The sequence below is a fragment of the Rhinolophus sinicus genome, chromosome 17 (genome assembly GCF_057876585.1).
Source record: "Rhinolophus sinicus isolate RSI-liver-muscle chromosome 17, RSI-T2T, whole genome shotgun sequence".
Classification (NCBI taxonomy): Eukaryota; Metazoa; Chordata; class Mammalia; order Chiroptera; family Rhinolophidae; genus Rhinolophus; species Rhinolophus sinicus.
This window is the reverse complement of record NC_142517.1, coordinates 68,574,745-68,591,647: the sequence shown is the minus strand read 5'-3', so window position 1 is coordinate 68,591,647 and position 16,903 is coordinate 68,574,745. Positions and strand designations below refer to the sequence as shown.

The following is a 16,903-nucleotide window of genomic DNA, read 5'->3' as shown; positions in this document are numbered from 1 at the left end:
GCGTCACCATTCACCGATCTGCCCAAGCCTCCTACCTGGGAATCACCTATTGATTTTCATCTCTCCTCAAATAATCACCAGATTTGTAATTCTAAATGTAATTTCTTTTAATAACCAAAGGAGATTTTTGTGCATAGAAAGCAATATTCACAGTTAATTGGGGTTTCAACTATTATGTGTGTGTATCTATCTATACACACATATAATATTCTATTTATTAATCTAGTAATTTCTGTAAAAAAAAAGAAAGAAAAATCACTTTCAGGAAGGGTGAGGTTACGAGGTAGAAAATTTAGGATCTCAAACTATTTCAACTGTCAGGGGGTTGAAAGAATGAGAAGGTCTGATCTGGAAACACCTTCCACAATGATTCTACCAGAGTCACCAACGAACACACTGGATGTTTTTATAGTAACTAGAACAATGAGGGATACTAAGTCTACATCCTACAAAGGGAATGTTACAGCTCAGGTCCTCTATGCTCAAGTTCCACTCTTAATCTAATTCTTTGATAGTCCCTTTCCGCTTTATAGCATGATCCAGGTAAATAATATTTTGTTTTCTCCATCAACCAGGTTTCTTGATTCTAGTGCCCTTTGGCTTATTGATGTTTTTCACATTTCTATGTCTCTCATTCCCACTGTACCACATTAGCAGGGGCTTCCATTATCTGTCACTTGTAATATTGTAACAGTCCATTGTACTAAGTTCTCTTATGTTTCTGAGCTTTTGCACACGTCACTACTTGTGTCTAAAACACCCATATTCCCTGATAAACATTTACTAAATGAAAAAAAAAGTAAATGTTTTAGATGTTGCTGCTTTGGGTTCTGAACAGAAATAGTGGCCTATCTAATATTTGGGATTAGTCTGCATAAAGTGCTCCTACTTTCAAAAATTAATTTTGAAAAATCTGAAAATTTTGCCAAGGAGAATCATGGGGCCCATGCCACAATATTAAGTTTTGCATTTAATAGAAACACCTGCGAACTCAGGGAAAAAAGTACTCATTCTTTTTCTTAATTCATCCAGCAAATATTTACTGAAGACGCTTAATGCATCAGGCACTGTTCTGGACACTGGGGATTTCTTAGAGTACAAAACAGAAAAAAGAAACCAAAACCCCAAAACCAAAACCCTGCAATCATGAGGCTTATATTCCACGGCCAGGGGAAATAAATATGTAAATAAAATATATATGACATCTGAAGGGAATGAAGAAAAGGAGGGGGTACATTTTTAAACATGGTGATTACGAAAAGCCTTACTTGGGAGTACAAGTTACAGAGACCTGAAGATGGTGAGCAAACAGGCCTTACCTGGGGAAAGCACTGCAGGCTGTGAGAAAAGCACGTGTGAAGGCCCTGAGGTGAGGAACGTATGTAGGTGAGGAAAGCAAGGCCGTTAATGGAACTTGAGACGAGTGAGTGAGAGGTCAAGTATGAAATGAGGACACAGAAGTAATAGGGAAAACTAAGGGTCTTTTCAAGCTCAGCAAAGGCTTCGGCTTTCCCTCTGCGTAGGTGGTGAGCCATTAGAGAGCTCTGAGCAGAGGAGTGACATGGTCTGACTTAAATTACATTACATATATTACAAAGAGTGACTCTGGCTACTGTTTTAACGTAGACTGTAAGGGATAAGGCTAGAAGCAGGGAAGATAATCCAGAGGCTATTGCAATAATCCAGGCAAGAGATAATAATAGCTTGATTCGGGGTAGTAGCGATGGTGAGAATGAGAAGTGGTTAGATTCTGGATGTATTTTGAAGGTAGAACTGTAGAATTTGTTGATAGGTTGGATGTGTGAGAAAAATAAATGGCTGGGAGATAAATTTTGTATTTGAGCAAGTCTAAGGATGGAGATACCGTTTGCCAAAGTGGGGAAGACTATATATTTGTTGGGTACAATAAGAAATCCCATTTGGGAATGTTAAGTTGGTGATGCCCATTAGACTTACCACTGGAAATGTTGAGTCGGCAATCGACTATGTGAGTCTAGAATTCAGGGTAAAGGCGTGAATGAGAGATACAAGCTTCAACCATATGCTTGTGTGTGAACATGAAGGAGGTGAACAGAGATAAAGAAGAGAAGAGGTTCAAGAACTGAGTCCTAGGATGCTCTGGTGTTCACATGTTGGGGAAATGAGAATATGACAGCAAAGGAGATGGAGAAGAAATGATCTGTGAGGTAGGAAAAAAATCAAGGGAGTGTGGTGGACTGAAAGCCAAGTAAAGAAAGTGTTTTAATGGAGAAAAGCATAATGAGCCAGGTAAAACAATGCTGAGAGATCAGGGAAGATGAAGACTGAAAACTGGTTAATGGATTTAGCAACACGGAAGTCACTGGTGATGTCAGCGTGCGCAGTGTTACGACCCTGGTGGGTGCAGAGGTAATGAGAAGATTATAGAATAGGATGGAGAGTGTCTATAGTGATGATGGCCATTTCTTGAGAAGTTTTGTTATAATGGTAATGAAAGAAATGGGATAGTAGCTGGCAGGGAGCGTGGGGCCAGATGAGAGTATTATTTAGGGTAAGAGACATTACAACATGTTTGTATGCTGATAGGAAAGATAGATTTGGTAGATAGGAAAAATCGATCAAGTGAGAGAAAGAGGGAAGCTCTTTTAGGAGCTCTGTTTATGAGTATGTGAGAGGGGATGGGATCTAATGCACAGTGAGAGGTGGGCTGAGACAGGAGCACGCAGAGTTTTTCCATAGTAGTAGGAGAGAAAGCAGTCTGTGGGTATGGGTGCAGATGGGAGGGTAGGTGTGCTGGGGAGTGCATGTTTGTGAAAGATCTTTTTTGATTGCTTCTATTTTCTCAGTGAAGTAGGAAGAGGGTCATAAGTTGAGAGTAAGAATAGGGGAGGAGATGTTGGAAGTTTGGGAGAGGGAAAGATAGGAGATATTCTTGTAGAGACATGGGGAAGAGACTGGACAGGGAAACAGTAACTACAGAGCAGCCAGCACTAAGAGCCTCTTTGAGTGGTCATCAGTTTAAAGGGAGGGTCATCAGTTTGCTAGGTGTTTTCCACCAGCCACAATCAGCTGGCAGGTATGCATGGAACAGACAGGGAGCTGCATACCATCACTAGAGTTGAGATCTGCCAGGAAAGGACAGCGAAGCAAGAGAAGATGGAAGGTGCTCAAGGTGTATGCAAGGACATGATTAAAATCATTTTCCATGGACTCCACACTCTATATGGCAGTGAGAATATAAGGGGCTACGTGTAGAACCAATGAATTAGAGATCTCGGTGGGCTTCAGGAATTGCTGTACGGAGTGATTAGGCTGGGAAACTAGGCAGTGGTTGGAGAGTGGGACACTTGAAATTGGGATTATGGAGAAGTTGCAATTGTTAGTAATTAAAAGGTCAAAAGTATAACCCTGGGAGAGGGAAGCTAGGGTAGGGCAGTGGACAGATCACTAAAGAATCAAGGACTTGGCAGAGGCAAGGTATTGGAAGGATCGTATATTTAGACACAGAAATGACCAAGAATTGTGATGAGGTAGAAATGAAAAGGGCATTAGTGCAGTAGTGGCTAAAATCTTTAAGAAATTAGGGGTAGCATCCTGGGGCTTAGTAGATAGCTGCCACGAGCTGGGTTTACGGGAACAGTGAGCTTTCCTACTCCCTCTCGACTTTTCCGCTCTTACTTTCCATCTTCCCAGTTTATATGACTGGCGTCAGCAAACCTATGACTTCCCAGTGTAGATAGCTATAAATCACCTGTGCTGTCCTTTTGTCTTTTCTATTCAAATTATCTCCAAGTCTTAAGAATTTCCACTTTCAAATATTTACTCTCCTTTCTCCCTATGTTGGGCTGTCCGTACTCTTACCAGGCACTCTCTTTTTTATCCCTCGGTTTAATGTTCTTCATGGCACTAATCACTATCCGAAATTACTTTGTTCATTTATGTTTCTGCTTTGTGTTCGAGGGAGGTTCTGTTTTCCCCTCATTAGAATGTAAGTTCCACAAGGAAGAAAATCTTGTCTATTTTGTGCTTGAAACATAATACACTGTCAACAAATATTTCTAGAATGAATTCATGAATGGCCCCATCACAGGCTGATGAATCCACATTTTCTCAGTTTCACACACAGTTTACCATCCTACCTGTATCCCCTAACCATCCTGCTCAAACCATCCACTTCACATGGTAAGGGCATGTCACTGCTTCCCCAAATTATTCTGTTAATTTCTATCCTGATGATTTCATATTTCTCCTCTGTTCTTAATGTCAGTTCCCCACAAATCAATTCTTCAAGGCTCAGCTTTAGTCTCATCTCCTGGATGGCTTTTCCATGATAACTCTGAGGCCTGCTGATTTCCACCTTCTTAAAAACCCCACTATGCCTCATAACGTTAGCTGCTTTGTATTTTCTAATTGTTTAACGTGTGTTCATCTTAGGTTTTCACTTTGAACATAGGTTTGTTTTTGAGTCAGGGATGCCACCTAACATCTATGATACACTCCGTAATGACGTGCATAATGACGCCATAATGGGTGCACGGATACATAACGGACAATGGATGCTCAGAAAAATACGACAGCTTCACGGAACAGGGTCACTGATTTTTGTCTTCCTCCACAATCTGAAAACCGTAACTCCTTTCGCACCTTTGATTCTGCTTTAGGCTTAATCTGACTATTCTTCCTGCTTCTTGTATCGTCTTCAGGACCATGTCCTCTGTCCGCCACACAGAACTATGCACTCTTACACTGCCATTTCCGTAACTAAATCATGGCCTTTGCCACTACTCTTCCTGGAGTCTCTCGGCAATTGTAGTATTTCAGGACATAGCTGCCAAGATCATCTTTTTTCTTGCTTGATTTGATTCTTTCTTAAAAAAGAAAAAATCCTTGCGATTGTTTTCCATCAAACTTTATGTATCCCCTTGGGATGTATTTCCCCTTGGCTCCATCCTTGACCTGGTTCTTCTCCACTTTCTGTGTATTCAGTTCCTGCTTCTCATTCAATTTGCCCTTTGTCTCACTTGAGGGAATTGGCTTTCACAACTTCTTTCAAACCATTCTGTATACTTAGAATAATTTCTCAAATAATATAAAATTTATAATATTTATGAATAAATGACACAATGCCAAGATAGTCTGTCTCTTCTTTCAAATAACATCTGAAGATACACCTGCACCACTGAGTTCTATATTTAAGATATTGAATAAGTATCATTCATCCATCTGTTTTCATTCTGTCTTGCATTTTTCAGCACCTACTTAAGAGCTGTATTGTGAGGTCTTTGGGGCTGGGGACGGCTGGCGTAGTGCACAAACCGGCCTCTGCTCTGTATATTCCTGTTTCTTTGACAAATAATAAATAATAATAGCCCACTGTGCATTTTCACATTCCGCTCATAACTCCCTGGAAAAAGGAAAACTAATAACCAGGGATTATAATAGAAACACCGAAACAAAACTAACCTCTTACCAGGTTTTGCTACAGTAACATACATTTCTATAGACCTATATTCTACTAAATAATTACCTACTTAAGTCATTTGTAAATTGCTCCTTTGCCAACATTATGTATCATATCAAATGCCTACGTGGTTTATAGGACCGGGGAAAACAACTAGAATATTACAGCTACGTGGGGGATCAGAGCAAAAGCAGCAAAATAAGAGGTTTACTCTGCTGGGTGCACAGTTTGGAAGAATTAGTCTCACAAGCAGAACTACTTGACAGAATATATGCCTGCTCTCCAGCTCCCTCTCCTTCCCCCTCCCTCTTCCTTTGCCACTCTAGATCTCTTTTCAATAATGGAAGACTTGGTTTCTTTCTTTTCTTCTTTTTTTTAAAATTCCAGGTGGGAAGTGTATCGTTTTGCGTGAAAAATCTGTTTTTCCTGTGACTATAACAAATGTTCTGATTGACGTTGCTCCATGAAAACGGCAGTGTCTAATGAAAGAGGAGGGGACTATAGCTCCATGGGTGGAACGCTTCCAGATTTATCTGCAGAGGAGCCACAATTAAACCCCAGGTTTCAAATGAAGACCAAAATGTTACCACTGCCTTATCACTGCAGTGGCCACTAGATGGCAGGTCCAAAAATCTGGTGGGAGCCTCACAGGAGGGCAATTCTTATCTGGGAAGCAGAATCTTTTCGGGCCTTCAGTCCAGCACTGGTTTATCAGTCAGCCTCTGCTGTTTGCCAAAATATTGGGAGGATAAGACAATGTCCAGATCACTTCACAGGACTGCAGCGAGAAGGAAGCGCTTTGCTGTCTAGGTTTGTAGAGCCGTATCATACATACTCACACATCCAGATACGGCTAGACCATTAGACTTGTATCAACAGACATTCTCAGATGTGGTGTGTATAAATGTTCAGCTATATTTCATTATATAATACCTTGTTATAATCTAAGGGGTATGCAAAGTATTTTCTCCTTTGCCTTTATAGAAACACATGGAGAAGACTGTCACACAGGCAGGGATGAGGGCACACACGGCTGCATTATGTACCACTTAACAAAAATATATTTACTGGTACAGTTGACCCTCGAACAACAATGGTTTGAATCTCACAGGTTCACTTATACAGATTATTTTGAATAAAGAAATATATTTTCTTTTTCTTATGATTTTCTTAACATTTTTTCCTCTAGCTTACTTTATTGTAAGATTACAGTATATAACACATATAACATATCAAATATGTGTTAATCAACTGTTTGTGTATCGGTAAGGCTTCCAGTCCACACTAGCCTATTAGCATGGTCGGTCCTCCACATCCATGGATTCCTAACTGCACATCGAATATATTGTTTTCAGTGTTTCTGATCTGCAGTTGGTTGAGTTCATGGATCTGAAACCCGTGGATATGAGGGGGAAGACTGCAATTAAGTTTTGGGGGAGTCAAAAGTTATATATGGATTTTTGACTATGTGGGAGATGGTATTCCCAATCCCAGCATTGTTCAATGGTCAACTGTAATTCCAATCTAGTATTTTATACCTATATATACAGAGGGTGCCAAAAAATGTACACACATTTTAAGAAAGGAAAACTGTATTAAAATTATAATACTCTATACTGATAACAAAAGATGAATACAAGTCACATTTGACTTCTGCAATTACAAGAGTTGCTCAAAGTGGTTACCATCAGCATAATTTTAATACAGTTTTTTCCTTTCTTAAGATGTGTATACATTTTTTGGCATCCTCTGTATAAATATCTATATATCTATCTACATGTATATGGTTGTCCCTCTGTGAGTGTGGAAGATTGGCTCAAGGACTCCCCTGCAGATAAAAAAATCCTTGGATGCTCAAATCCCTTATATAAAATGGCATAGAACAGTACAGCCAGCTCTTAGCATCTGCGGATTCAATTAACCAAGGATTGAAAACAGTATTTTCATCTGCAGTTGGGAATGTGAGGATGATAAATCTGTGGATGCTGAGGGGTGACTGTATCTATATTTCCTATACCAGAGATTGACTATATATTCATTCATATTAATTGTTTTGGAAAAGAGAATATTTACATATAGGAGCTATATTCTTAAACTGAAAAAATAATTAAGCCCCACAATTGAAACTGATCTGAGTTAATTTAGAACAAATTCTTTGTTGTACCCTGTGTTATTTCCATTTTCTTGCACTGAGATGTGAGTGTGCTAGAGGTGGGTCTTATGAGACTATAAAAAAAAGTCATTCTTAGGCCAATTATTTTGAAGATAGATTACATCTCTCCGTTCATAAGTTTTTTTTTTGATTACTAGATTATCCTGATATAAATGATTTGACTACGTGAACACTGAGTACTTTCCTTTATCTTTTAATTAAAGAACTGACCTTATGATTTTTATAAGTAAAGTATCACAAGTTTTGAGACAATTCATCATTCTCACGTAAGAAAACATGTTCTGAAGTCAAATTTATTTTTGTACAAAAGCTGTGACATGCATTTTGATATACATTTAAGCATCCATGCCAATTAAAATTTTATAACAATGAAAGCAACACAAACTCAATTATAGCCATACAACTCATCCATCACTCACCTTTTGTTCCCTCTTTCTGTTGAAATTTAGGTAAAAGAATAATAGTAAACATGTTGATTTCATCTATCCTTATTCTGTATATTTGGACTGTTAAATGTCCACATGAGGTGTGAGAAGAAGAGGACATATACAGTGGTCTATAGAATAAAAACAAGATCTTTTTTTTATATAAAGAATAAATATGGACTATACTCATTAGCACAGAAGAGATTTTTACATCAGCTCTCTTCCTTTAGTTTGACAGTAGAATTTAAAATATGATGACAGAAACAATTTGTGATGAAGCGCCATGGTTATTTCTACATAATTGTGGTGAATGAAATTGAACTCCCTCCTCTCCCGCCACCCCTCAAATGTTAAAACTTGTGCCTCCCTCACAGAAAGAGAACTGGAATGGAAGCTGAGGCCCTGGTGTTATCCTGGTTTTGACAATGCCTCCCTGGGTATGATCCAGCTATAATCTAAGGGTATACAAAGTATTTTCTCATCTGCTGGCGGGCATGGCCTCATCCAAGTCCCCTCCCTCATCTCTGATACGAGGGCTTATAAGGAGAAAGTCTGTGATCGCTCTCTGCTTTAACATTCGAAATCCAGTGAAGTAAACTGCTGTGCATTGTAGGATTTTTTTTTCTCTCTCTGAAATAAACTAATTCTCTCAGATGAGAGACCAATATTGTTAAGGAGCTTATACTGAGAGTTAACAGGTCCCATCCGACATTGTGGACCCTATGCATGGAGATGAAGCTGGAATTGATTCTTCTTGCAGTCCCCTTCTCCCTTTCCCATCCTGCATCACTTTTGCAGGGACGCTCCCACTGTCTGTAAGTCTAAATCCTACCCCAAGGCCCTCCCTGGCCCCTAGGTAGTCACAAGCTAATTATTCAAAAAACCCTTTACTTTTCCTCTTGGGCACATTACTAAACTCCATTTCCCCGCCCTCCCTGCAGATGGCTACAGCCTTGTGAGTAAATTCTGGCCAGTGGGATGTCGGCAAAAGTGACACATGCTGTTCCAAGCCTAGTCCATGAAAAGTTGCTGTGCAGTTATTGCTCTCTCTCGACCAGTGGGCTGGCTGGATGTCACACTCAAGGTGACCTTAGAAGTTACGTGCTAAAGATGACAGAGCCTCTGCCAACCTGGATTCCTGAGCAGTCTTTACATGAGCAAAAGATAAACTTGTATTGTACTAAGCCTCTGAGATTTGGAGGTTTATGTATTATAGGAACTAATATTATTAGGTCGTTGCAAAAGTAATTGAGGTTTAAAAGGTTAAACATAAATGTAAAAAAATAAATACCTTAATTAAAAGCCCCCTAAACCAGAGATTGGCTCTCCCTCCAAGACACTTCATTTATGTCTCTTTAACCATATTTTCACCTTATAATGAATTCTTTACCGATATGTAAGAACTTCCGGGACTGTATGTGTTTCATTCATTTTTTTTTCATCCTCCACAGAAATCTAGCTAGTTGAATGAATGCTGAATAGAACATACCTACTTTGAAACTTATTGAAGGTTGTAAAAGCAGTAGTGATTAAAAAAAAAAAAATCCTAGTTTTTATCTTGTCCTACTTAGGTAAAAGGTGGGGATGATCAGGTGTGTGTATGTGTGTGTGCGCGTGTAAATCATATTGTGACAACCACAGCCTCTTACACATTTTGTGTACTGCCTGCCTAATAACCATGCTCTTAAAATAAAGTGCAAATTCAATATTTTGAAAAATTAAAATAATACCAAAGGGAGGGATAAGTGAAGAGATAAACTGAGAAATATGAGAACTAAGGGATTTTTAAGAAAAATATCTTGAGTTACAAGGGACTTCCACCACCACTGCCACTTATGAAATACGACTATAAACTATCATCTCAAACAGATCACTGCATTTGAGGTGCTTTGCTCTCAGCGTCAGTCTCGACCTCTTACAAACCAAATTCCTTGGACATTTTCTGTTTTATTTTTAGTTGGCCTCACCACAGCCCCTCTGCCACACTTGGTTTCCTCAATACTGGCTTGATCTTCCCATTCTCTCTCTCAGACAGTCCCCTCTCATCCTTTCTTTAGCTCCTCTTTCTTGTCCACTCTTTAAGTGCTGGAATTTACGAGTATCCCTCCTTGGGCTGTTTTCCTCACACAGTCTCCTGGAGTCACATCTCATCCAGCCTCATGGCTCCACCTACCACTTCCTCACAAATAACTCCTGAATCTCTATCTCCAGCCCCGAACTTTCTTTGGAGCTTGTCTCTAGTCTCCTGGACATTGTATGAAAATTGACACATCTTGCAGCCAACTTATATACAAATGGTCCCAAATCAAAGCCATGAGTTGTTCTTTCTTGGCAAACTTCTTCCTGCTCCTGTGTTCCTTCTCTTGGTAGATGGCATCAACTCAGACACATTAAATTCTCCTTATCCTTCTCCGCTGTCCTTTATCTAAATTAGCTAATTAAATTCTAAATTCTATCCTGGTTTTTCAGTTCTTTTGAAATTTTTAGCCTATGTTTGAGGACTAGAGCCCCGAAAGCACATTAACAATTCTACTTCTTTTAATTTATATGTCAGAGACCTACTGCTAGGAATTTCTTCACAAAAACATATAAAAAAGGGAAGAAGAACAGAATGACAAAAGGAAGATTTTCATACGCTTCCGTCATACCTGATTACACCGTAAACCAGCAGAGCACTCCGTGAGCAGCTCTGAGGGTGAACATTCTCACATCCTGTTTCTCACAACTGGGATTATTCTGAAACACAATTGAATCAGTGGAAAGGAAGGATTTTTGCAGAGGTGACAGCAGCTTTGCTCACCACTGTTCCTTCAGTAACCTTTGCAAAAGGAAAGTTAAAAAAATGTCTCCAGTGTCTAAAGGTACAGAAATTCTATAGGCCTGAGGTTTTCATTCACTCCTGGGTATAACGCTAAGGGTTCTCATTTATTTTAAGTGTTATACTTTCCATCGACATTCAAAATGAGACTTCCCCCTCATTTAATCACTTGCTTTGGTTTCTTGGTCCTGAAACTCATTCTTTAACGTTTTCTACAGTTCTTCGCCATTACTAATAACTTCCTATAGCAACTGTGGTCCTTATTCTTTCCCTGGTGATGTATTTATCATCTATTACCCAAACTTCCTCTTTGCTTCCTCCCTTTGCATCACCAGCTCTAACATCTTAAATTTTCATTTGACATACTGCTTACCTAAATTATTTCATGTGTGTTCCCATCCATGGAAATTCATTTTTGTGTGACATAAATCCCTACCCTATTCTATTTCACAGTAATAAAACTTTATACTGAATTGCCGAAGAGATAGGTAACCAACCACGCAGTTTAAATTAAGTGCAAGATACACATGTTTGAATATTCTGCTCTCTTTCTGAGATGTGTAGACACAGGTCTTGCTTGTGTCTGCGTATTCTGTCATCTTACTCAAACTGTTGGCGGTAAATCATGTAGGAACAGTTTTCTCACTGAGATGCAAAAGTAACTTCCGCTATGCAACAAAACAAAACGGAACAAAACACAGTAATGAACTAGTATGTGCATGTTAAAAAGTCTCTTAATAAATGCGCTTACAGTCAGGTTCAATCTATGAAAGCAGCAGCTCCAGGACTTGCGCACATGCCGGTGAGAGTACAGCTCACGCCGACCGGCATCCTCATTGACTGCTGTCCCTCGCACCTTCCATGGCTTCCGGTCCCTGTCCACGCTAACCTTTGCGAGTCGTGGTAGTCATGGTAAATATCCTGTTTATTGGATTTTATTAGCATTTTAAATTTTGACATTTGGAAAAGCACAATCCTCCTCTTTTTCATCCTGTCATCTTTAATGTATAAGTGTCCAGGCTCTTTTCAATTTTAAGTTTCTCTGTCTTAGTTTCAGAAGACTCTCATGCTGAAAAGTCACAATTATTTTGCTACTGTGTGGCCAGAAAATATCAATTCCATATAACAAAATTTTAGTCAGAGGCATCATTCATACAATAGAAGCATCAACGTTTCCTTCTGTCACAGTTATTTGACTTTTTTTTTTTTTTTCGTGAAATTAGTTTGGGTCTGAATCACCCATTTAATTATGTGGGTTTTCCACCATTTCTAGTGATATGATAGTTACAATGCTAGATGTTTACGGAGCACTATAAAGTTTTCAAAGTGTGGCCAATACACAGTTTTTATTTGATTCTCAATGTACTTTGTGGCATATGCAATAAGCTATTCCCCCCATTACATAGATAAGGACACAAAGGAACAAAGATTTCTGCTGGATCACACACAGTACGCAGCATGGCCAGAACAAACTCTTAGTCCAGTGCGCTTTCCACTACATCCCATTATTATTAATGTTTCTTTACCATTATACATACTTATTAATGCTTTTCAGATGTCCAGCATCATGTCCTCCTCTGCAAGGCACAAATAGCATTCCTGTCATATTCTACTTGCTCTTTAATAGACTGTACCCACCCTTGCGGTTCCCCACACCCCTCATAGACTGTAGCTACTCCCGGACAATGTTTCATGCGTGTTTGTACCTCTAGCCTCCCGTGAGCTCTTACTACGTGTCTGCGGAGTGACTGCTATAAATGTTCATCTTCTCTTAGTTGTAAACTGTCTTCAACCCACGACTTTTAAGAATATGTTATAAATGTTAGTATATCTGAGTGGAAGATATTTCATCCATGTCACAAGGAGGAGAATAGAAAAATCAGGAGAGTGAATGGTTTATCTGAGAGTATCTTGTTTGTCACTGATAGAGATAGGAAAAACAAACAACAAACAAACAAAAAAACAACCCAGGATCTTCATGCTCAGGCTACATCTGTACCACCATAGTCATACATACTGGGACCAAGCAGACTGTTGGGAGGCTGTGGAAGCAGCATGAACAGTTATTCCAGCATTGCTTGTGCAGGCTACAATTGTTTAAAATAACTGCGGCAAGCTGGACATTTTGTTCCCTTCCAATTTATCTATGTTCCTGTAGCCATGTCTCCACTTCTAAGCACTAATCACTTCTCTAGGTGAGCTTAAGTACCTAATTATTAAGAGCCCTCCAAATTTCTAGTGCCATCTTCAATATAGTTAGTGCCCTTTCTGTCCCATTTGCCCCCTGTGCTTGGTACTGAATCAGTATCGCAAATATCCCTAATGAAGAAACATGATACAGGGTTAAATGTACAAATTAAGCAATTCCTTTAGTTTTCTTTTTTTTTTTTAAATCTTTGAATCCCCACCCTCCATTTGCTTAAAATATATCCCACTGTGAAACTAGAAAAACAATGCTACTATGACAATTCTAAGAGAAATACTGAAACCTCGGCCATTTTCCAGAGATTCTCGTCACCTGTAAATGTTTGCATATAGCATCAGATACCCTAGGCTTCCAGGGGATGGGAGGACAATACATTAGCAGATTTAATATTAATCTCTAGAATCCTAGATTTGTTTCCTGTCCAGGTTAAATGCGCTTTTGATTATTATGGCAAAAAATAATACAAAAAATCGATTACAACCATTAACGGAGGCTTAAAATATTAACATCCATAGCTTTAACTCAGTATCTATAATTGAATGCAAGAAAAAATACAAAACAAAACCCCTAAGCTAATGCAATGTTAGGTTGAGCTTCTAATTGCACAAAAGTCATGAAATTTAAAATGAAGGTTTCTAGTGCCACTCTCTGTCAGTTCTACAACATTCCTCACCTGATTTTCTGTAATATATATTTAATTTAATTGTGTCTGTGGTAGAGTTCCTGGGGAGGAATATAAGGCACAACAGATTAGGATTCAACTTGTAATATGTCTGCTTAGAGTTTTAGATAATCAACAATAGTGGAAAAGCACACTTATTTTTAAAAAACAATGCCTCTTTTGAGTGATTATCGTATTCCTGTTTAGGTATTTGTCTCTTTCCTCTATAGGTCCTTTAACCTTTACTTCTGATTACAAACTAACCATCTTCTGCAGAAGGAAAGAGAATCTATCTAAAAACAAATGAACAAAACAAACAACCTGTGGGCTGTAGTACATGTGTTCTTTCAACATATGACGAAATGTATTCATGTGGGACGACTAATAAAGGGCGTAGCAGCTCAGAATATTTAGGTTTATGGGTTGATCTAGTAGAACAAGCAAAGGTTCCAGAGATGAGGGGATAGGGATTCAAATCGTTTTAATGCTACTTACTAGCCAAGGTGACTTTGAGCAAATATCTTAACCTCTCTGAGTCTTATTATCAGAGTAATAATACCTATTTCATAGGGTTGTTATGAAGATTAATGAAGTAATATATGTAACATAGGTTTTGCAAAGCTCTTTTGGAGTTTATAGCACCATTATCAACTATTACCATTAAAGAATGAATAACCATAATTTAACCATCATTTGGCTGTCCAAAGGTATTTCTGAAACACAAAACAATGATGATTTAAATTTATTTTATTGAAAAACACAGAGGTTATTTTTCCTCCCCCCCCCCCATAATCGTTTCCTTAGGTTAGGTACGCATCTATGGCTTATTACTGAGAACCCAGGCGTGTTCCATACATGAGGCATCGAGGTATAACAGCTGACTCTGAAAGCAGGTGAGTGAAATGAATTCTTGGATATTGATTGGCTGCCATGTCCAACATTTTCTTCAAATTTTACGAAACATTTGTATCTAAATAGAGACTACGCTTGACAAATTCTAGTCCAGCATACAATTTAGAGAGAAAGTTATAAACCATAAATATAAGGGCTTAAAGCTAAAGTGCCACCTCAGCCATAACAATAATAAAAACTCCTAAGTGCATTCTGGCAGGAATAAATAAAAGCGGCAAAGCCTGTTGTGGACGGTGCGGAGCCCAGGAAGGTAACCAAGTGAGTAAACAGCTAAGGCAGGATTATCCTCATTTGGGAGGAATCCATTCCAGGCAGGAATTAAAGGGGAAAGGGTAGGGGAGGGAGAATGGAGTGTGTATGTGTGTGTGGGAGGCTTTTGCATCTGAAAGCAGCTAAGTTACGTTGTGGAATGAAAAGGAAATTTGTTTCTCCATGTTAGCACTAATCTTATTTGAGGTCTAGCAGACTGGTACACAAAAGATACATGTGTTCCGCCTACTTGGGCTTTCTCCTCTGGCAGTGAGGTGCGCAGGCAGGGTTCAGGTGAATCAGACCCTTTCTGAAGAACACAGCCAAAGTCATTTTCAAAAGTATAAATACCTTCAACAGACTGATAACTTGCTGCACGGTTGCTGGCACAGTCTCCGACAGGGTTTGGTCCCAGGAGCACCACTGTGCAACAAAGGTGGAGAGATCGATGGTGAAGCCATGAGTCTCAACTGATAACAATGACTGAAACCAAAAAATCTCACACGTGTATAGGACCCAGAAAACCATAAAAAACAAATCATTTCTGAGTCCTATTGGCTCTCCGCATGCTAAATCAATGGAGTAGATGAGATTTCGTACAGAGAGAGTACTTGGACCAACGACGACAGCGCCCCTTACCATCTCCGACTTCCCTGATGGGGACCAAAGTGCCCACTTTTTGATACTTCATTTTCTTAACAACAATTAATACTTTAGCTAATATAAACTCTATTAGAAAATGGGCTTTTTCCAGACTAAACCTACCTGTCTACACCCAAGGGCTTATATTCCTCAAGCCTTTTAACATCAGTATATATTTATAATAATACAGTAGTTTACACTTTTAAGACCAAGAAAGAAGTTACAGTTTCAATGGCCATAAATACCAAAATGGAATCAATCAATATTTTCTGAGACAGAAAAGAGCTCTCTTTATAGAATAGCTTAACTCAAAAACTTTTCAAATTTTTTCCTTACAGATTTTCATACAAAAATTACCTTTGAGAGTAAGCATGCAAAATCTCAAGAAATAGGTAAATGTTAGTTTAAAGATGTCTCTCCCCTCACCAGGAAACCTCAGAACTAAACGACAAACAAATTAGAGGTAATTCATTTATTAATTCACTCAGCAGCTATTCATTGAGCACCTACTATGTTTGTCACCGGGGAAAGGAGTGAACAAGAGGGTTCAGATTTCTGCTCATAGAAAATGCGCAACACGACTTCCTGTTATAGGGAAAGAGTATTCACAGCCAGGCTTAGTGGATTTGGTCTAGAGATAAAGGAAGTTCAAAACAGTGATCATTCAAGTTTCATTTCATTAAAGACTTTTTGAAATAACAGTTTATTTATATCATCTATTTATTTACAAATTATTTACCTTCTTGCTCAAATGCTAAAAATGGCCAACGAGAGCCATTTTTGAAATAACAAAAATGAATCAACAAGAAACACAATAATTTGCAAAGGGGGGAGAAATCTATTTTGTAAAAAGGCACATCACCTAAGGCCAAAAAAATTACGTGAAGTGTTCTTAAAAACCAAGTTTTTGAATATGTAGGGTAACTCCCAGCTATGTCAAAAACTAACTGTGACTCATTCATTCGGTCTGTATTTACTTAGCGTCTAGAACACGGAGGATAGTATCTCTCTTAGGAACCAATTTTACTCCATTAATAAATTTACAAGAATGACTGCCTATTTCATGTGGTGATCATGAAGAAAGCCTGTCAGGAAACTGAAATGAAATGGCTCATGAAGTTGATGCATATATTAAAATATAAGAATTCTGCTCACACCTCCTCCTTCTCCTTGGGATGTCATTAGCCATGAGCCTTCCTGTATATGAAGGTGGGAAAACCTGCTTTGGATATTGATGCTCCAGGCTAGGCTAGTCAAAAAGGCACACGACTCCGTTGTTACTGGATGCATCTGGATGCCTCAGAAGCACAGCTTAGGGCCTTTTGTGTATAACCAAAAGGGCTGCTCGTGTCTTTAGGGTGTTCAGAATAAAAACCA

The 16,903-nt window shown here is 38.8% G+C and overlaps 1 protein-coding gene across 14 annotated transcripts in view; it reads right to left on the bottom strand.

The window, feature by feature from the left end:
- Positions 1-16,903, bottom strand: part of ZBTB20 (zinc finger and BTB domain containing 20) — a 777,577-nt gene that overhangs the window by 202,523 nt on the left and 558,151 nt on the right. Inside the window, exon 7 of one of the 14 annotated variants that reach the window (XM_074331585.2) lies at positions 15,236-15,307. The exons of the other annotated variants lie outside the window; for them this stretch is intronic. The gene's annotated coding sequence lies outside the window, so the exon portion shown is untranslated. The remainder of the gene's footprint in view (positions 1-15,235; positions 15,308-16,903) is intronic. 14 annotated transcript variants of the gene reach the window in all.